The sequence below is a fragment of the Lepidochelys olivacea genome (assembly GCF_965140295.1).
Source record: "Lepidochelys olivacea isolate rLepOli2 genome assembly, chromosome: 2".
Taxonomy (NCBI): Eukaryota; Metazoa; Chordata; order Testudines; family Cheloniidae; genus Lepidochelys; species Lepidochelys olivacea.
In genome coordinates this window covers 92,933,798-92,956,300 of record NC_140412.1, presented here as the reverse complement: position 1 = coordinate 92,956,300, position 22,503 = coordinate 92,933,798, and the positions used below count along the sequence as shown (strand labels likewise).

The window sequence follows — 22,503 nt, the reverse complement described above, 5'->3', positions numbered from 1 at the left end:
AGTTATGCATTCGCTTACATTTCTATGGAAACAGTTCATCACTCACAAGGGATGCTCTAGTCTTCAAAGAGAATGTCTAGTCTATGGGAGCACATCTTTGGCTGCCACACAGGTAAAAAGGGAAAAGTGCACTTCTGAAAAATGACACCACCTAGTAAGTTGCCTAAATATGGATTTAGAGCCCAAATTTAGGCTCCCAATTTTGAAAATCTTAGCCAGGCAAAAAAGAAGCTAACAAAGTTAAAAAGCAGAAATGTAAATACACTGGGGAAAAAAAGGGGACTTTTTTCCTTTTATATCTTTCTTTTCTAGGGTGATTTTTAAAAGTTGAGTGAAAAGAGGATTGCTATATGTATTCTTCAAAATGTCCTATATTGCAAATGAAAGCAAACCATGCTTTTTAGCTTCTAAAATCTCTTCCAAACAAAACCATCACAAACCTTCAAGAAATGCAAAGAGGCAAGCATACTACAAGGTTGCCAGTGCTAGCATGTAGTAATAGCTGCTATATCTGCTTGTGCTACAACGTTTTGTTACTTGTCAGAAGTTATCTATGAACAAGGGCATACAAACAGAAGTCTAGCAGCTTAATTTCATTGCTAATCACAGTAGGTGTAACTGAAATTATTCCAAGATTAAAAGCTCTTTTAACAATGCAATTACATTTTTAATTTATTTTTTCTTTTCAGTTGAGTATAGACCATTCATTAATAACACAATCAACTCCTACACACACTTTCATTCTTCAGTATTTTATGCCCTCCCATTACTCCCACTAAGAACTCCACATACAACAATCAGTTTGTCAGTTTTTTCTCAGGTCATTGTACTGATAGCTAAAACGTCTAAAAGCATGAAACACAGACATTACGTATGTGTTTTAGGATAAGGTCAATTTGCCATAGGTCACAATTGCAGGTTACAAACTTGACACAGAAGACAATTGCTATACTACAGAATATATAAAGGCTAGATATTTGAGCATCTCCATACTCACAACTTTTTTTTTTTTGCCTATATATTTACTGTGGAAATTGTTGCTAAAGGGCAACATGCAAAACAAGTAATGTTGATTTAGACTTTCCTAGAATGTAGAGATCACTGGAATGACATTTTAGTTCTATATCTGCCAAGGGCTGAGTCTTCCAAATTTATCAAGGGCCCAGTATTTCTCTGAAAGGGCAATACCTCCTTTCTCTCAATAAATGTTTCAGGATCTGATGCATTTGAGAGACTTACAAATAAAAAAATATAATCAAAACATGGTCACATATAATAAAACCAATGTATTCTATTACAGCATGTACACACAAACTCTTTCCAAATTTGGCTTTATGACGCAAAAATGAAAAACAGAGCATAAGAAAACACCCCATTAGATTTTCAAGGGTAACAATTTATTTTCAAAGAGCGGGGGGGAAGATATTTAATCCTTTCCTGTACCCAATTTGTCCCCCTGCTAGTTATTAGAACAGAAGAAAAAGGACAATAGCACAAGTAGTCCACATTTATTGACACAACTCAAGGCAATTAGTGCAGTTTCTGATGTATGCCAGCATACAGTCATATCACATACCCTCCCACCCCACCCAGGCTCCCTAGTTAACAGCAAATGTGAGAGGCACGTCCTCCTAACCACCACCACCCACATCCCCTAGTAAAGCTGGTTTTCAAAAATTGAGCATGGAAAAAATTATATCTACTTACCCACACACAGGCATAAAGAAGACAAGATCAGTAATACAGTTTTTCCAGGGGAATTTTTTTTTTTACTTCACAAATATGCAGCAAAAAAGGCTATTGTGTATTTATTGAAAACACTTTCCTATGAGAATAAATTAAGACTAGAAAAGGGGATACAGTAGCTTATTTATATTCAAGTGGGTAGAAATGCCTGGACCATTTTCCTAAAGAGATAGTTGTACAAACAACTGTGTGCATATATAATAGGCTCCCTTCTATGTATACACGTCTGCTCATAAGACTAGCTCTGATACAGCAATACTGTAACTTGGCAGATCAGATAGAAGTCAGAGATCAAATTTACAATAATCTGATTCATGCATAAATTAAATAAATATTTAAAAAATACAACCAGAAACTGGAGTACCTTTTTCCAATAACAGGTCTTTTAACTGAGCATCCTTCAACGCTGTACTGTTACGCTGTTCACTGGACATAATCGTGTCCTCTGGAACAGGGATTCAAGCCTCTCTGTGAACCCCCCCAGCACACACAGCATCACCAGTCAGCCTCAGGTAAGTTCCATGCAGTGAGGCAATATCCCCTTGAGGCCGCTCACTCAGAGTTGCACAGTTACAGCTAGCTTATTTTCTGTCTCTGTGTGTGTGTGTCTCTCTCTCACTCCACTGTATATCAGCAGGGCCCAGCCCAGGTGCTAGACAAAATGCTGCGCTCCGACCACAGACTGTGGCTACCAATTATCAACTGCCATCAGCAGAGAGCAACATGTAATGTAACAGGAACTTGGGGCTGTTGTGGAAATAGATAGTCTCTCCAAGGCCTCATATCTTCAGGCCAGCTGAAATGGACTTTTACTCTTGTTTACTCAAAAATGTACATACATAGACTGCGTGTGTATTCATACACACACACAGACAAACACACACAGAGACAAGAAAAGAGCTAGCATTTCAACTCTGACTAGTACAATCTTTTTGCTTCAGACTAAATGTAAAACAAAAAAGGATTTTAAAAAAAATTAAAAAGAAAATCTGTAAAGGCCAACCAAATTGTTTCCCCCTTGATCCCTGTCAAAAGCCTTGTGCTATGTAGGCCTTGAGGGGAGGAAAATGGGAGGGAGGAAGGGAAGAAAACGAGCAAGCGAGAGAGAAGTCAAAGAAGGTTGTATATCTTACCAGCACCACACAGATAACAGCTTTGTAGCTATGCTGCTTTGCTCTTTAAACCAAGACTAGTTGACACTTAGAGGCTTCTAATTCTTCCGCATTTCTGATCCAGCACAATACGTGCGTCATTCCATGCCCAGAACACTGCACTCACTACTTTAGTCAAGACTGCTAATGCTCCCTCCCTCTGTCTCACTCTTTGCCAGAGGTCTCCAACTATTGGGAGTTGCTAACACATGCTCTTTTAACTAAGCTCCGCATTGGAAACTGAGGATGTCATAAGCACACTAGAAACACGCGCGCGCTCTCTCTCTCTCTCTCTCACACACACACACACACAGAGTTTTCTACTGTATGCTACTAACGTAAGCATAGTCAAAGCCTGGATGGAGATAAAAGCACTGTACTGCTAATCTTCCCTCCAAATCACACTCTGTGAACAATACAGTTCTTTTCTCTGAACCTTCTCAAGTGAAATAATGTTAACAAAAATTGTTTTAATTGACATTGGGTATGATACTTATTACATTCTATTCAGACATTTTATTATTTCTGATTTATCAACACTTTTCCCTTGTATATTCTGAGTGGTTCTAAATTTATACATGCCAGCTGTTGAAAAAAGAATATACTCATTTAAGCAATATATTTGCTATTTTTCCTCTTTATCCATCCAGAATGTCCAGCTCATTCCAATGGACTTAAAAGGTATCAATGAAAACATTGATCACCAAACATATTTATCCCATGCTTTTTCAGGGCTGACAGATACAGAGCCACATAGAAGACACCTTTAGAAACTAGCTGCAATCTTGTTATGTTATGTTGTAGGGAGAGTTACAGTGTAATTATGGCTTACAAAAAAATAGGGAAATATCCTGGTGTAATATTGCCAAAGGACAACCATCATGAGAATTGTTTTGTAGCTAAAATAAAAAGTTATTTTCCATTTTTAGTTTTGAATACCGGAGTAGCCATACTGGATCTGACCTTTGTAAATTAAATGAACTCATCCGCTTTCCAAATTTAAAGGAGTGGGAGAGAGGGAAGAATAGTAGTTTCTATACACATTCCATTTTTAACAAGTTATTGGCATGGCTTGTTCTCAGTACTGTTTGTATGTGAACACCTATAGTTAATATTTAGTAACAGTGTTTCACCCCTGCCAGATATATAGGCTGGCATATGATTGTCCTCCAGTAGCTTTTCAGCTCAATATTTTTAAAAATGCTTACAGAGCCCCTAAATATGCCTGCATAGCCAGTTTGGTCAGTCCTCCTTCCTCCCATTAGTAATACTATTTATTTCTCTTGCATTACTGACCAGATCGATGCACCGAGACTGGTTCTCCATCCTGCTAGACACTGTTCAAACACATGAGCATGAGAGGTTTCAGAGTAACAGCCGTGTTAGTCTGTATTCGCAAAAATAAAAGGAGTACTTGTGGCACCTTAGAGACTAACCAATTTATTTGAGCATGAGCTTTCATGAGCTACAGCATGAGACTATCCCTGCCTGACCATCTCACAATCCAAACAGACAAGACAGACAAGAGTGCGAGGGGAAACAGGCACAGAGAAATGAAGCGACTTGTTCAAAGTCACACAGCAGATCAGTGGGACTGAGAATAGAACAGGTCTCCTATCCACTAGGAACAGAGCAGGTCTCCTGACCATAATGCCTCCCTGATTGCCTGGATTTGTAGTTTGTTAGCACTATATTTTTCTGTAAGTGCTGATATTCAATACTGCCAGCCCTATGGCCCTGATCCAGCAATCCACCTGAACACACACACAACTTAAGTAAAATAGTTGTGGGTTGGTTATGCATTGCAGAATGTGAATTTGTGATTTATTACTTTAAGAATGTCAAGGATTCATCTTGCTTAGACTATATATACATCCACACCCCAAACACTGCATTTGGGGGGCAGGAGAGGGCATAATGGTAATGGATCATATAAAATATTCTCCTGAGAGGTTAATGGAATGTTAGAATAGGTTTTAAAACATATACTCATGAACTGCTGTCCAACTTGAATATTATCAACTGCAGTATTGCTAACAGTAATGAGCTACAGCAGTAGTAATAGAGGGAAGTAATATAGTACAGGTCAACTTAAAGTTCAGAGTCTTATCACTGGCTTTAAAGAATTAATTCTATAGATTGACCTATACATTTTATATATCCTTGTTGCATGGTTTTGTTGTGTGGTCTTTCCTTTTGTGGGTCATCTGTGCCTGTTAACAGCTACTATTAAGGTCAATCGGCATTGCCATTATAAATTCCTGTCCCCGGGATTTACAATTCAGCTATAAAAAATTTCTCTGCGTTGAAACTTGCCACACAAAATATCATCTCTGAACTTAAATTTTAAAAATGACAAAGTTGATTTCAGAGAAACTTGGTTTAAAAAAATAAGTGGGAAATAAAATTATTTGGCAGTTTCAAATGCTTCCTCCCTTTGCTCTCCTACAACTGAAGAAACTGCTTTGAATGTTTGTGTCTCATGTTTGAAGGGTTTCTCTTCCAGTACAGAATAACATATTTTGTCATGGTGACAATTAGGTGTGCCAAAAGCCTGATATGTCAGTTTCATCTAGGCATTAAATATTGTACTCCCCCCAAAAACATTATTTTAATTAAATGTTATTGTGCATGTGCACGCAACACCCACGTGACAAACCGTTATAGCGTATTGTATCCATAAGTGGTGTAACCAGATCTTCAAGAAGTTCCTCAGAATAATATTGTGTTAATGACCTATATATTAAAGAATCTTGAAGTAAGTGTTTCTGTGTTCTGAGCCATTAGGGGCAACAAACAACTGATTAGCTAGCAATAGACATTTTGTAAGAGAGGCTTGGTGGACCTACTATGTCCTACCATTTCCTTTATTTGAAAGAAGAGTCTGTAGTGAGCTGTATAACTAGAACATGTGTTCCGGTGAAAGTGCCCTCAAGTAGTAGGGTTGCCAACCCTCCCAGTTTTGTTGGGAGTCTCCCGGAATTGGGCTTTCTCTTCCAGAGGCTACTGAAGCCAAACCGGGAGATTTTAGGTTGCTAAAAGTCCAGCAGCGCAGCAGGGCTAAGGCAGGCTCCTTACGTGCCCTGGCCCCGCACTGATCCCGGAAGCAGCTGTGGCCCTGGGGTGGGCAGGGGTCTCCATGCGCAGCCCGTGCCCTGAGCATCAACTCCACAGCTCCCACTGGCTGGGAACTGCAGCCAGTGGGAATTGCGTGGGCGGTGCCTGCAGGCAGGGGCAGCACGCAGAGCCCCTTGACCCCTCCCCCAGGGCCGCAGGGACATGCCGGCCACTTCTGGGAGCTGCACGGGGCCAAGGCAAGCAGGGAGCCTGCCTTAGCCCCGCAGCACCGCCACCCGGGAGCCGCCCGAGGTAAGCGCCGCCTAGCCAAAACCCACACTCCTCACCCCTCCTGCACTCCAACCTCCTGCCCCAGCCTGGAGGCCCCTCCAGCATCCAAAATCCCTCTCAGAGCTTGCACCCTGCACCTCCTTCTGCACCCAACCCCCTGCTCCAGGCTCAGCCCAGAGCACCCTCCCTCACTCTGAACCTCTTGGCCCCAGCCCAGAGCCTGCACCCCAACCCCATGCCCCAGCCCATTGAAAGAGAGTGAGGGTTGGGGAGAGTGAGCAACGGAGGGAGGGAAGATAGAGTGAGTGGGGTGGGGCTTCAGAGAAAGGATGGGGCCTCAGGGCAGGGTGTGAGGTAAGGATGTTTGGGTTTGTGTAAGTAGACAGTTGGCAACCCTATCAAGTAGGCTTTAGCATATTGAATCATAATGTTCCTCAAAGAACCACTATAAGTCTAGCATGTTAAATGACAAATGCAAAACCTAATTAACCCAGTATGATGTCATTGAGGTTGTAAAGAAAGTGTTGACTGATCTATCTCTCCACTCAGTCATACCTTAAAAAAATCCAAGAGCTGTGCATGTAAGAGGCCTGCGGAGGGTAAGCCTCCCCCAAATAAAAAAGGCTGGCAATACAGGGGGCAAATGCCAAATGCAGATCACCTCCGTTTGGAGGTGCACTGGCCCGCTGCCTTTGCACCCTGCGAGCAGGAGTGCCAGAAGCTCTTTAGAAGTGAGGGGGCCACAGCTGCCCAGACCACGGCCTCACCCCCACTCCGCCCCTCCCCTTAAGGGCGAGTGACAGGGGGTAGAGTGTGGAGAGGAGGGAGTGGTGGGTGGGGCCTCAGGGGAAGAGGGGAGTAGGGGTGGGGCATCAGGGAGAGGGGTGGAACAGGGGGCAGGGCCACAGTCTGGGTGCCGATGCCCTCCCCCCCCAACTTCTGGGGAGCTTTTAGCGCTCCTGTGAGTAGCATTCCCAAACGAAAGACTCGCGTTGCCTATGCAAAAATCTCTCATGGAACCCACAAGACTGGAAACTGTCTTCTTCATTTACAAACATGAGTGATAGTATACTCAAGTATAACAAAACAGTTTCATTTCTCAACATTTGGAATCCTACAGGCAAATAGCTTACTTGATATTTGCTACCAATTCTTAGTCTCTTTACTTAGGTCCTGTGGGGACATGGTTTATTGTGGCTCATGTCTTGACACCTCTCTAATCTGTTCTTATTTTTATGCTTTGTAAAATTCAATGAAGCTTGTAAAAAGTAAACAGTATTTGCTAAAGTGCAAAAGTTGGTATAAAATGGTGTTATTCACCATGGTGGAAATTCACCCCTATGTTGAGGGCTTAAGTAGAAAAAGTACACAGTGCATAAGACTCATGACAAGCCTCTGCACTGGGGTGAATTTTATCTCATTTGTGCTGTGAAATATATAACACACACTTGAGCACAGAAAGCCAAATTAGACCGGCACAATGACAGTATTATTATTTACATAGCACCATAAGTGTTCACTGTGCTTTACAGTGCATTAAAAAGACAAGTGGACAAATTCACTCCATGGCCTATGCCATCTTCCTGTGATGTACAGCCTGGTGGAAGACCCATGCTGTAGGATTTCCATCCGGGGAGGTAAGCTTGTGTGCTGGAGACCGGCAACAAACATGTTCATCTAAGGTGAGCTATAGGAGATTGGTTCGTCTCAGAAGGCTGGCAGAACTGACTGAGAAGGGTACATGGTAGCCTCTGGTTGCGAGTCATCTAAAGTCCTGGTAATCACCTAAACTGCCCTTTCTAACAGGCAACTCGATCCGCCCTTCTCTGTGGTGGATTCCCACTTCCGTGCACCAACTCTGGTAAATCTGGCCCTGGAGTTCACACATAAGATACAGAGAAATCCCCATATTATGAGGAAAGGAAAAACTGCTCTTCTCATTTACAAGGTATTCAGACTTGTGGAACTTGTGTGTCTTGCTTTTTAATATTTATTTTATTTTTGTTTCAGTGATTGGGGAAAGTGAACAGATAGCATGAGTGTGATATTAGTGACAGAAGCCTGAAGAAGTGAGTTGAAGGAGGAATTTAAAGCAGGAGAGGGAGAGTGCACAGACATCTAAATTAACTTGCCACTAAAGCTGTTCTTTGTTCTACATTTCGAGGAAAAACTGTGAAAATTGATTTTTGATTTAAAAAAAACATTACTCATTTCAAGCCTCAATTAAAGAGCTGCCTCCAAACCATGTTTCCTAGACAAACAAAGGTGTGCTTGATCCACAGTCACAAAGCCCACATGGCCCATGTGCAGACCATACAGGTGGTGGTTTGTTTTCCTGTAATGGAACAAGTAGTCAAACTGGGGCATGACACTGTAAAACCAACCCACATTTCATATCTGCCTGGCTCAAGAGCATCCCTAGCTGTGTATACACTGGCAATTTTGGGGATATTTACTATTGAACTTGCACCTCTGTAGGTCTACTAATGCTAGCTCAGGCTGGGCACAGGCATTTTACCACTGTCACGCAAGCAGGATTAGATGATATGGTGGAAAAATACCTGCACTCTGTCTACACTAGAGCTTGCACTTCTGGTAAGAATGGTGCAGCCATGCCATTGCTGAAAAATAGGTAAGGAAGTTCCTAGTATAGATGCACATGGAATGAGAAACTGTGTGCATGAAAAAGCTGCTGTAAGTTTGATTGTGATAATTTGCCCAGGGCTATTCAGACTATGAAAACATCCCTAAAGGGGTGGTTGAGAATCAAAATTCTGTGCAGGGATCTGTTATGTTAAACACCAGTATACAGTGACTTCCACTAAATTCAATCACTGGCTAATTCAATCCTCCATTTAATTCCATTAAAACCTCAAGAACCAAATCATCTGTACTGAAAATAGCACAACTCCTTCCGCCCTTTATTTTGATCATATTTCACTGCTTTTTGCCTGTTTGATTAGCTAATCTAATCATCAGTTGTAGAAGCAGGATGTATAATTATCAGGAAAGGCCAGATTGAACTCAAGAAAGAACAATAGTAATAATAATAATAATAATAATAAAGAATGAAAAGGAAAAAATTGTGTTCTTCAGACACTTGTCCTGACAATAAATGCAATGCTGTGCTATGCAAGTCATGACAGAGTTTGTGCTGATCTTCTATGATTTGGTTTGTGAACTTAATAGTTCAGTTCACAGGAACACAATGGCACTGCTCAACCTTCCCCCAAACTCCCACCACTCCCAGAGTGGCTCCAGCCAGTAAGGGATGGATTCAGCCGTAAGTTTTTCTACAGCCCATTCAAGAAGTAACTATAAGAGATGAATCAAGAGATACATTAAAAACCTGAGAGATCACATAATATATTATCCTTCCATGGAAATAACTTAGACGAGAGTGAAAAGAGAGAGGTAGACAGAATTAGCAGCGGGTGCTAGAATGTCTGCATATGCAAGAATCCTCCCTCAAAAGAAAACTAAAAGCCAGGCAGTTGAAATACATGTTGCTAAATAAGCCATTAACATTATTTTACACACAAAACGGAATATTCACTGCTTCACTAAAAGAAGACCCTTTGGGACTTCAGTGAGTCTCATGCCAGGTACTTTATTCACTTGCATCATCCCGCATTGCGAGCAAACAGCCAGAGAGAGACAATGGTGAGAAACTCATTGCAAATTAACACGTTATCAAAATATTTTATCAAACATTATCAAACAACACTAATTGAAAGGTTTCACAGAGCTGGACAATGCACAGACCTTCTTTGAGAATCTTTACATAGACCACGCTGACACGCTAAACTAGGTTTTTTAACATTGCAACATACATGAAGGTGTGAAACCAGGATTAAAATCAGAGATTGAAAATATTAGTAGGAGGAGATAGTTTTCTTACTGAAATTATATGGTATACCAATATTATCAGTTTTGGGAATTAAGGCTTGGGGATGTGGTCAGATTTCAGGGCTCCGCCTATCTACCAGTGCTGGCTGGGAACTGGAAGCAGAGGCTTACATCGTGTACGCTGCCCCATTGTACAGTAGCAACAAGGACTACGAGGCCTCAGCTTTACTAGTATTTCTTGTAAATCTCCCACTGCCGCACTACCACCAGTGGGTCTGACTGCAGAAGAGCTAAGTATATACACAGGCTGCCAGTGTTTTAATCATCTCGATCTGCTCTGAACAGCATTCACTAACACAGGTGATAAAAATTCCTGCGACTTGCCTGCAGTAGTGCTTCCATTACTGTTAGCACCAGTGGAACAGTGCGGGTGGTACCACAGTGGCTGGAGACTAAGAAAATGCCAAGTGTGGAGACAGCCCCCTACTGAACACACTACCCTCACAGATCCGCCTGAACCGCCCTGTCCAGTGGAGGCAAAATGGCTCAGAGAACTTCCCCTTGTCTGTTTCAGAATAGCTCAGAGAGGAAAAGCCAAACTTTGGCTATGTCTTCACTGCTAAAAGAGGAGTATTTTGAACTGAGATATCTAACTCAGTGTAAATTCTTAGTGCAGACAAGGCACACACGTGGTTTTTACTGCAGCTAGTCAAGGTAAACCGCAGATGCAGTGTTGACTTCAATTAGTTACGCCGAGGTAAACACTAACTGCATCTTGTAGCTACTAGGCTTTTACATCAAGCTAACTAACTTGAGTTTGCTAGCTCAGGGTTAAAACATACTTTTGTTTTGCAGTGAAGACATAGCCTATAGTTCTCATAATAAACCTGTGAATTCAATACTGTATTATATTCCCCATAGAAAGGAAAAACAGACACAGAGAAATTAAGTGATTTGCTATAAGTCACACAGCAAGACAATAGCAGAGCTGGAAACAGACACCAAAACTCCTGATTCTCCAATGAATTTATCATATTTTCTCTCTCCAAGGAAAACTTTAAACTGGTAAAAAGGGAATGGCTGTTTTTAAAAATGTATGGAATTCAGTTATCTTAATTAGACCATAGGACTGCATATGATTGACTACTATATGTCAGTCAGTGTGATTATATGTAAAGTGCAAAAGATTCCTCCACCCTTTCCTCAATTCTATAAAGGGAAATCAGTCTTTCTAACTTCAAGTCTTGACTAATTCACAACAAACCCAAGCCTAAAATCTGCAAAAATCCCTAGTAGCCCCAAAACAGAATAACTAAGCTTTCAGACTGCTGATAATTAGCATGTACTAAAGCTTCAGAAGCAGGTGATGGGATCATCCTAGCAATTATAGATCATCCTAGAATTTTATTCTCAAGGATTGTGCTCATGACTCCCAGAACTTCAAGCTCTTTAGTGCCTTGAAGGCTTGGTTGGGGCCCAGATCAGTACTTCCATCTCATGAGTCATTGTATATGCAAGTTAAGCATGTGATCTTGGAATGGAGAGGGAAAGGGATGAGAAAGCTGCAGTGAAATAGGATTTTTAAAATTTCTTCTCCAAAGTCATTTTAGACTGGTTAAAAAATCCTGGGAGGCAAGCACATAAGATAGCTAAATGAGAAAAGAGGAGGAGTTACTGATTTGCCAGGTCTTCTATGTTACAAGCTAAGTGTGATGTGTCATTTCATATTCTTTATGAAAATATGCTTATGATATGAATATGACATAACTGAGATATACTTTATGCAAGATGGCTCATGTGAGATATCATTGGAAAGGTTATGATTTACTGAATGTGATTATCCTATTTGTATGCATGTATCATTTCTGTATCTGAAATGAGGAATATTGACTATGTATCTGTATTTCAGCTATGTTACTTTGGGTGACGCCCCCTGCCAACACTTCAGGTACAACAATGGAAAAGCCAGACAGGGCGGATGGCCCATCAGCGAGGACAATGGACCGTAAAAGATCATAGTCTTCCTGTGGGTCAGCCATGAAAAATGGCTACAAGGGCCCTACAGAGTCAGGTGGTCTTGTCACCTGATAATAAAACATTACCTGGGACTTCTTGTAACTTTCCACTGTAAGGGAAGGAGGGTCAAACTAGGAAACGAAGGACTGCCGCCTTATGCAAATCACATTTAAGGGTGGGGAGTGAGGTAATCCTGGTCATCAGTTCTCCCCTGCTACCCCACCCAAGATGACTGCTGGAACAACTAAGACTGAACTGCGGGAAAGAACTGGGCCCAACCTGGAAGGACATCTGGCCTGTGAAGAAGATTATTAGAACCACATTTACGGAGAGAACTCACATGTAACCAGTTTCTTTAGTGTATTAAGTTTAATTTCCATGCTCAGTTTTATTTTCTTAATAATCTGTCTTGTTCTGTCTGCTACCTCCTTAACTACTTAAAATAAAAAAAAACCTGTTATAGTTAACAAATGTATTTCTGGTTTACAATATAACCCAGTTTATGTGATTTCTAACTGGGGTGCCGTGGGGCGAGAAGCTGTGTACACCCTCCTCCACATTGAGGAAAGAGGCGAATTTCATATAAGTTTGGGTTTGTACTCCAAGGGGAGGGGGTGAACAGCTGGGTGCTGTGGCAAGCCCCTGAAGCTGAGCCTTCTCAGAACAGCTCTCTGTCTCTCTGAGAGCTAGGTGTGGCCCTGCCTGTGTGCTTGGCTGGAATAGGCCGGGGAGCCTAGCCCAGCAAGACCAGGTTAAAGGGGGCCCAGGCTGGCAGAATAGTCTGACTCAGTGGCGTCCCAGCATACCAGGTGACATCCCAGGGGGTCCAGCCCGTCACACTGAGCATCTGAAAACAAAGTGTATTTAAGTTTAAAAGGTGGCAGTAGACTTCAGACAGCAAATAACTACTACAGAAGCCAATTGCTTCAAAAACACTTTGAAGATTCCTGCAGGACAAATATAGCATATGTTTATGACTGTACTTAAGCATCAGAGTCATAACAGACCAAGCCTGGCTGTTAAAGATTCATTAGAAGAGTTCAATCTGCTCATTTCTCAATGACAGGTGAGCATATCACAATCCAAAGGCTGGGGTCAGCATTTTCCTCAGATCTGCACAGCAACACTCAGCCTGCTATTCATGCATGGAGGTCCACACAGGAGGGCCACACACATAAGGAGACAAGAATAGCTAAGCGGGAGTACTGCTTGCATCTAGTAAAGTTTTGAAGAGTATTTTCTCAGGCCCACTCTTGAAAGCTAAAAGCAGGAGCATGGGGAAAATGCTGTCCAAAAGGGAGAAGGGGGGAATCAACACAAATGCACAGTCTGATCAATGGTAGTAGAATCAGATTTTTTCAAAATCCACGAATCCCATCCTCAGCTATTTTTAATACTTAAAGAGGTATAAAAGGAATTGCATTCATACTGATGATTGGATCCATAAGTGGTATGACAGACTGGATCAATCTGTGATATTCCAGGCCCTTAGTCTGTGATTCTACTGTTGTTTCTCTGGCAACGCTTGCATGCAAACTGTCTGGATACATGCACAAAAAGTGGACTAACCCTAGGTAACCACCTGATACAGCAGAACCGCATTGCACTGCTGGGGAGGAAATAAGTCTAGGAATACCTCTGGTGTGTGCAGGTTAATGGAGCCCACATGTATCACAGATGTGATGGGTCTGACTGGGGGAAAATCTATTTATGAGAAATATGCCATTAGACATTACAATGAAACACAAACTGCTCTGCCACAGTAATTTGTTTTATTTACATTGTGAAATTTCTTTCCCTTGTTATAATGGATGGTTTACAGTAGTAATGATTTATCCAAAAGGAGCTGAGCTAATCAATGGGATATTTGTTTCCTAAAAGTTGTGGACTCTGTTTCTGTCTGTCTGGTGGGAGAGTGCTGACTCACATGAATTCCACATCTGCCTCACAACAGCATGCATGCGAAAGGGCCATTTTTACGGCGACTTCATGACCAACCAGGTTACTCCAAAGTTACTGCTGCAAGCGGGTGCAAAAGCCTATGACCCACCACTGGAAAGTACTGGGAAACTCACCAGTCCCTGTAAACATCCACATTTTTGTCCGTAAATATACCGTAAATATAACATGTTGCTCCCTAGTAATGACTGCCATCACTAAATTCTGTAGAGCTATTTAGCAAAATAAGGCCCTTTCCTATCTTGTACTTTCAAAGTAAGCAGATAAAGCACATTGTCTTTTGCTTGTGCAGCCCTGAATAAAAGAATTACTGTTTATATATAAAATCGCACACACAGTATTGTCCACTCACAAACAAATATAAAACAGCAGAGAGTACAGGCCTGAATGGTGGTCTCTGTTTAGGAGAACTGAACTAATACAGACAATGGATTCATCTCAGTCGCACTCCAACCAAGTATCCCATTGAGATCAGGATGAGATATTCGACCTGATGATAGCCTTTGCCATTGTTAGAATCCACATTACCATGGAACAGGCCAGCGTTAACAGTATTGCCACCCCCGAGCATAAAAATCACAAGTCAGGCCCCCCGAAATCATAAGCTTACCTTAAAAAAACAAATATCAGGTTCTTTTTATTTGCCTTCTGATTTCTGAGCCTTTAGGGTGCAATTGAGTCATATTTTTCAGCTCAGATACTCAAGCAGTCTCTTTATTCCAACAGCTGATGCTTTAAGAAAAACACAAAATATCACCAGGCTCGCAATAAAATCATGAGCGTTAGCAACACTGCAAGTCTGGTTTCAGGAGCTAGACTTTCTTTCCTAGGCCTGAAATGAGAGCACAACAGAGGTAGCATGCTCACCTCTTGGAGCAGGGAGAAGTGCCTCACATGGCTTTGCTGCTACCTTTCTGCTACATGAGCTTCTAAATAGTACCATGCGGTCCCCCTTACCTAAGAGTAAAGCTGATGAAAGGGATGAGGCTTGAGGAACATGTAAAAATGGAGATCCTTTTCCTACAGTCTTACATAAGCAAAGCTGTCATGCATTTCACTGATCAGATTCCAGAAGCAGAGCTAGATTCTTGTTTCTAATTTAAATTGTCAGTATGGCAGAAGGGTACACAAAAAGATGTCTTTATTAACCTTTATTAAGCAGAGGCGCAGTATCAACAGGGTCAGATCAAAGTTCTACAAATGAACTTTACTCCACTTGTGCTGTCCACCTTCAGCACACCACCAGGGGAAATTCAAGCAACATTTTCACTAAATGGGGTGGAAAAGGGAGAAAGCTTTCAAACAAAATAGATTTAGGCCAGGATTTTGAAAGGACCCAGTCAAACCTTTGGCTTTCACTGGGAGCTGGGCACCCAACTGCCCTTTGAAAGTCTTCCCCATACAGAATATATGAGATTTTCCCCTTAAGAAAAATAACCATGGAAACGACTCCTACTTTGCAGGAGCTGCTAGGTTACATAATAATGCATAGGACTCTACCTTTTCATCTTGTATAAAACTAGTATAAACTCATAAGATTCATCACTTGCTTTTGCAAGGCAGAAAACATAGTTTGGCAATATAATATTTGGACCATGTGATTTCTACAGTTAACAAGATAGTTGATATTTTTCAGTCTTATTGGAATGTTAATTTGTGTGCTGTTTAAACTGACTCATTCATAGCATGCCATATCATATTTAAATTTTTCAGTGCAGCTAAGAAACTAGGAAACACCTGCCACAATTTTTTCTTTCCTGAACTTTATCACAAATACAAATCTGAAGTTTCACCACTCTGTGTGCCAAGTGAAAAACATGCCAAAACCAGCACTTCCTGATACACACAAATACAACAAGAACAGATAGGACATACAGCACCAAGCCATCACTGACTTGTTGGTTCTTACCGCAAAGGAGAAATGAGATTGCAGTCTATGTACAACAAATTTAATAATGTGTGTCTGAGAGAGAGAGAATGCTTCACTGCTATGTGTGATGACAACAAAAGATTTCTAAGTCTTTCTATATTGCAGCCAGAAAACATTAAAGCAGCATGTCAAAACTGGCTTAGCTTCTAGGGGAGGGATGACCAAATATTGCTCAATGGAGAACCATCCTAGCAACCTTGAGGGCCACACCTAATTTACATAAAATAGAGCAGATCACAGCCACCAGAGTGAAAAAACTATTTTTCAATAGTACAGCAGAGTACACACACAATTAACTCTAGCCACTCCCCCCTACACAATCTTCCCTTCACAAATTATACATACAGAACGTCAGTAGCTAGAATTATTGTACTGGTCACCAAATCCTGGTGCATTTGTACAGAGGGGGTGAGAGATGGATGGGTGAAACTGCTTGACCATTCCAGACATGTACCAATATTTAGTGGTAAAATGAATTCAGACAATGGGACACACAGAGAAGCTTCAGAGTCAAACCCATTGAGATGAATGAGATGAATGGAGACAGTTTATCTGTCTTTTAGGGGCAAATCTTAGTCCTACTTCTGTAGCCATGGAGTATCCGCTTATTAATCAGTTACGGGGTTTTTCTTGCTTCAGGGGTGAGCAAAGTATGGCCTGCAGGCCGGATCTGGCCTGGCAGCCATTTAAATCCAGCCCTCGAGCTCCCACTGGAGAGTGGGGTCTGGGGCTTCCCCTGCTCCGGAGCTCCAGCCGGGGAGCAGGGTGAGGGGCTGGTCCGCACGACTCCCGGAAGAAGCGGCATGTCCCTCCTCCAGCTCCTATGCGTAGGGGCAGCCAGGGGGGCTCTGCATGCTGCCCCTGCCCCAAGAGAGGTTCCTGCAGCTCCCATTGGCTGGGAACCACGGTCAATGGGAGCTGCAGGCGTGGCACCTGCGGACAGGGCAGCGCGCAGAGACGCCTGGCCACGCCTCCGCATAGGAGCCAGGTGGGAGACATGCTGCTGTTTCCGGATGCCACTTGAGGTAAGTGCCGCATGGAGCCTGCACCCTTAAGCCACCACACACACCCCAACCCCCTGCGCCAGCCCTGATCCCCGTCCCGCCCTCTGAACCCCTCGGTCCCAGCCCAGAGCAAAAAATTTGCCCAGCCCTGCCTTGCATTGTGGAGGGAATTTAGGGAGCCCATGCAGGGAGGAGTGTATGAATGTTAATCAGACTGGCCCAGGGCACAGTGGAGATTTAATGTGGGTTCAGTGGATCCCATGGTAGGCAAGCATTGTAGAGCACCAAAGCTGAAACAGCAAGAGCACCACTGAAGCTGGAGTGGTAGCTACTGCTGTGTAGTAGTGAGGATTCTTGTCTCCAGCTTTAGAGGAATTCCTATGCACACAGCCTGACTGCTTAGCCTGCGCACTGAAACCAAGCCTGATGAAGTTCACTGTTCTCCATTTCAGGTTGCCTGCAAACTCAGACCCAGAAAAGCATTTTCCTTACATTTGTTTCACATTTTGAAGCTTTTCTTCACAACATATGGGCTAGTAACTTAATGGATTTTAAAAATAAATCTGAAACTGATAGACAGGACCCACACACTCCCCCGTTTACTGGTGGACTTGTCATAGTCTTATAGTCACTTCTCTTAAACAGAGGGCTGATGATAATACACTCTAGCCTGCCCAAATACCTAATAAAAGAGAGCTCCTTTAAGTAAACACTGTATTCATTGTGCATAAATGAGATGTACCCAAGAGTGATTTCCAGATGAGGTAGGATTAGAAGAGGGCATGCTTCTGGTAAAAGTGGTTGCCTTTGCATCAGTAGAAACCTATCTTGCCTCTGCTTTATAACACACAGCAAGTTCTGCCACTGGGTGGTGGACTTTAGTCATGGAGTAAGCCAGCCCAGCCGCTGCCAGGTGACATGAATCTATTTTTAAATAAAAATCTGAAAATAATAAAAAGCAATTGCCTGCCAAATGGTGAAAGTGATCATAAATCTCTTTAAATGCACCTGTCACATAGGCCTGCTGTTGATGAAGTTTAATATTTGGCGAATGCTTTAAGTGAACATGATTTTTTACCAAAACTAAGAGAAGGAATGAGGAATTCAGAGTCTAATTCAGATAGCAATGATAATAGGGCTTCCACAAGCCTTTTCATCTGTAGATATCAAAGCAATGATATATCATTTGGGAGAATAAACCTAGAAAGTCTTCATGAAAGAAATGGGTTTCAGAAAGGGATTTGAAGGAGGAGAGCAAAGGTTCCTTGCTCACAGGAAATTGTTTCAAGTGTTAGGGTAGCTATCCGATTAGGGTCACAATAACAGGTTCCATAACAATGCCATTTTCACACACTCCTATCTTTCTGAAACATTCAATCTTTGAGGATGAAATTTCCCATGTTTCATCTCTTTTCAGTCTGGAGAGTTTGAGCAAAACCTCTGCAGCTTGTTTTTAGAGTTGAGGAAAAATGAAAAATACCCTATTGCCACAGTGTGTGTGTGTGTGTGTGCACAAGTGTGCACAAAAATAATAGAATAATAGAAATCTAGGGCTGGAAGAGACTTTGAAGGTCATCTAGTCCAATGGTTCCCAACCTTTGTGGTCTTGGGATCAATTTGTAAACCTTGATGGTCTGTCATGACCCAGTACATAGCTTTAGGGCAAAAACCATCTGGTTTACTAAATAGTTCCTTCTGGTTCAGCCACTTCCCACGGGAGGTTTCTTGCATTTCCAAGGGGTCTGACCCAGAAAAGGACAATGGTGCTGGCAGGGAAAGGGTTAACACCTTAGAGTAGAGTGCCAGAAGAAATGGCACCCCAGTGCCCAGCCCCCTGCTCCCACTCCCCAACCATGGCAACAGTCCCCAACACTTGGAGCCAGACCCAGTCCTGCCCTGAAGAGGCCCCGTTTTCCCAGTGCATAGGACAGGGGGATCCAGCCTGGTCCAATGGGGATCCAGCTACTTCTCCATCCCCTGGGGCTCTGCCCACCCCTCATATACACACACACTCAGCCCTGCCAGGCCCTAGATGGGAACATAGCTGGATCGCCTTATCTCACATTTCAATCCAGAGACAAAAATTAAAGCTAGCCTAACAGTAACATTCAAAAAATTAACAAATTCAACTCTCTCCCCCTTTCCCTCCTCTCCTGCCTAAAGCTATGCAAATTAAATCCTAAGGAAATTTTAGAGAAATATCTTATTTGGAAAAAAAAAAAGGCGACTGACACAGTTATTCGTCATTGAAGTAAATAAATTCATGCAGCTTATGATGTTTCCTCTGGAATAAAGAGCGGTGGTAAAAAGATTTGTTCCCGATGCATTAGAAATGAGTCTCAATAACAAACTCCAGCTCTCTGCTCCAGCAAAGCTGATGTATTGACTAGACAGGTAGCTATTAGATACTCTGGCTGTCTGGATGCTATGGAAATCATGTTGTATGCATCTGACCATTGCCAATGGGACAAGACAAGTACGGGGCTCATTCTTATTCCATCCAGGGAAAAGGCCTCGTCTGCATTAGCCTTTTTACTGAAAGGGCTGCCATATTTGTCAGTTCAGACGCATGTAAGATAAGCTCTTTCCCCGTTATCTCATATTTCACCAGGCAGTGGAACCAAAGGATAAGCAGAACCTAATAGCCTATGTGGGCAGGATATCTTGAATGCTGTCAAACTCAGCATAAAGCTCGGCTGCCCTAGACAAGAGGAAGTTTACAACAGAAGTTAATCACTTCATTTTGAAGAAAAACTCATAGGGATTTGAGCAAACAGTTATGACTTATCCTTACAACACAATGAATCAGGAGACAATCATAAGGCCCTTACTGTAGTATTATCCTCAGCACCTCCCCCTTCTATAATATGATAGGTAGCACTCAGCTGAAATTAAAGTCCAGTCAAAGAGGATTAAGAGGTGAAACTGTATAACCCACTGTTTCCCCTGAGGGGAAGGAGGGAACAGAAAGGCAGGGAGAGGCAAAATAAAGAATACAAAACTCTACATTCTCCAAGGGGTATTGGCCTACTCAGTTCTGTTCACATTAGCTGAAAAATAAACCCTAACTATGTCAAAACCTGGTTTGTACATTCGCCCACCCCTCTGGAATTCTGAAAGATTCTCAGACATTGTTCCTGCAGCCTCAGACATTGTTCCTGCAGTTTAAGACTCCACCCTGCAAGATTCAACACAACTTTGTACTGTGCTTTGCAGACTTCACAGTGTGGATGCAAAGAGGGCATTAACCACTTTTAAAAACAGATGGATTTATACGGTTGCCAATTTTGGCTGGATGCATTCCTGGAGGTTTCATCACATAACATAATCTTTAATTAAAGATAAATCTTTAATTCCTGGAGACTCCAGGACAATCCTGGATGTTTGGAAAGCCTGATTCCCAAATCCATTTTAAAACTAGCAGCATAGACATGATTTAACAGCACAACACTAGCAGCATCACCAATTTACCATGTTGGATTATTGCGTTATAGCTAAGGCTGCGAGTCTGTCATGGAGGTCATGGATTCCATGACTTTGCGGGACCTCCATGACTTCTGCAGCAGCTAGTGAGACTGGCTCCAAGGCTGCCTGAGCAGCTTGGGCAGCCCCTGGGCCAGTTGCACCGGCTACTGCTGGGGCAGTCTTGGGCCGCTGCACCCCCTCACTCTGCAGCAGCGGGGGCCTGGGCTGCTGCCAGAAGGCCCCCCCCAGCCCTGGTGCAGGTCCTGGGCTGCGTGCTGCCGCCTGGCCCCCTCTCCCCATCACCCACAGGGATCCTGGGCCCCGCCAACCCAGAGCACCCTTGGCACCCCCAGACTGTGTACCCTCCCCAAGCACCCTTGGCACCCACGGACTGCTTGCTGGCACCCTTGGGCCACCCCCAGAGCACCCGCAGCACCCCGAGCCCCCCTGCCCAGCACCCAAGATTTAGTCATATTTAGGGATATATAGTACAAGTCACGGATAGGTCACAGGCCATGAACTTTTGTTTACTACCCGTGACCTGTCCATGACTTTTACTAAAAACACCCGTGACTGAAACGTAGCCTTAGTTATAACAATAGTGCCTCGTCCGTGTCACAATACCATTTGGTCTTCTTGCAAGGACAGAACCCAAGTACGCATAATGAAGTTACAGAACCGTGTTAGCTGACTGGACTGTAGCACAGTGACACAACAAACTTCTAACATGGTTTTTTATTCCATCCATACAGGCAAGACTACACTACGTTATAACACAATTTTTTAATTTCCACTCAATGAGGCTTTATTGGCATGACAAGCTATACAAACACTGCCAAAGTGTAAGCCAGGGGTCTCAAACACATGGCCTGCGGGCTTATTTCCTGCGGCCCTCCAAGCTCCCTGTACCCCTTCCTTCGCCCCCCCCCGGAGTTATTTCTTGTGGGCCTCCGATCTCCCCTCCCCGTCTCCCCAGTGTGCTGCGTCCCCGCTTCTCTGCCTACCTCCAGGCACTTCCCGCCACCAAACAGCTGTTTGGGAGTGCTTAGCGCTTTCCAGCAGGGAGGGGGGAGGAGCAGAGAGCAGTGCGTTCAGGGGAGAAGGCAGAGAATAAGTAGGGTGGGGTGGGGATTTGGGGAAGAGATTGGAATGGGGGCGGGGAAGGGGTGGAGTGGGGGCAGGGCCAGGGGCAGCAAGGGTAGGGGGTGTCAGTGATGTGGCCCTTGGGCCAATGTACTAGTCCTCACGTAGCCCTACTGGTGATTTGAGTTTGAGACCCCTGGTGTAAGCAGAACCCATCAGGTACCTCTGAGCAGTGGGTACAATTCACCCAGGGAACTGTTACACATTGTGCTTGGGATGTGATTCCCAGCATCCATTTGTCATTACTGTTCATTCCTAATCTGGGTGGCTACATAACGCAAAGCCCTGTCAGGCATCTCTCTGCTTTCTCCCAGGATCAGGAATAATAAGTGATGTAGTAAAATCCACACTGTAGGCAGACTTTATGTCAAGTCCAATCCACACAGATCACCTGATCATAGACACTATTTTTGATCCCTACTATAACTGACAATTGCCCATCTCCATCTCACTTAACGCTCTATAGATATAGTAAACATGTAGAGTATTGTCTCTCACACCTTGCCTACCCATACCAAGAAACTTTAAAAAAAATTCCCATGACTGTTAACTTTTCAGCTCCATTGCTCTTCACAGTATTGGAAGCCCTGCTGCTCATGGGATTCTGTAGTTTTAAGTACGATGTTGTCTAACTCTGCTCAGAGCAGGTTTAATTGACACAGCCTGGTCTACAGCTACGACTGAGCACTCCCAGCTGAGCTTTACACATCTACACTGGACGTAAACCTACATGTCATGCCATTCCTCTTTTCCCTCCTTGTGACTAGGCAAAGCATAGCAAATCACAAGAATCCTGTTCTCAGAGAGCAGAATTCTTGTAAGCGTCAGCAGTCTCCCTAGTCATGGAGCAGGCGACCCTAAGGGACAAAATGTGATGCCTACAAGCCTGTGT

General features: G+C 43.1%; 1 protein-coding gene across 3 annotated transcripts in view; it reads right to left on the bottom strand.

Annotated features, from left to right (window-relative positions):
* LDLRAD4 (low density lipoprotein receptor class A domain containing 4) overlaps window positions 1-22,503 on the bottom strand; it is a 435,520-nt gene that overhangs the window by 22,048 nt on the left and 390,969 nt on the right. Inside the window, exon 1 of one of the 3 annotated variants that reach the window (XM_084619588.1) lies at window positions 2,880-3,060. The exons of the other annotated variants lie outside the window; for them this stretch is intronic. The gene's annotated coding sequence lies outside the window, so the exon portion shown is untranslated. Of the gene's footprint in view, window positions 1-2,879; window positions 3,061-22,503 lie in introns of those variants that run through there. 3 annotated transcript variants of the gene reach the window in all.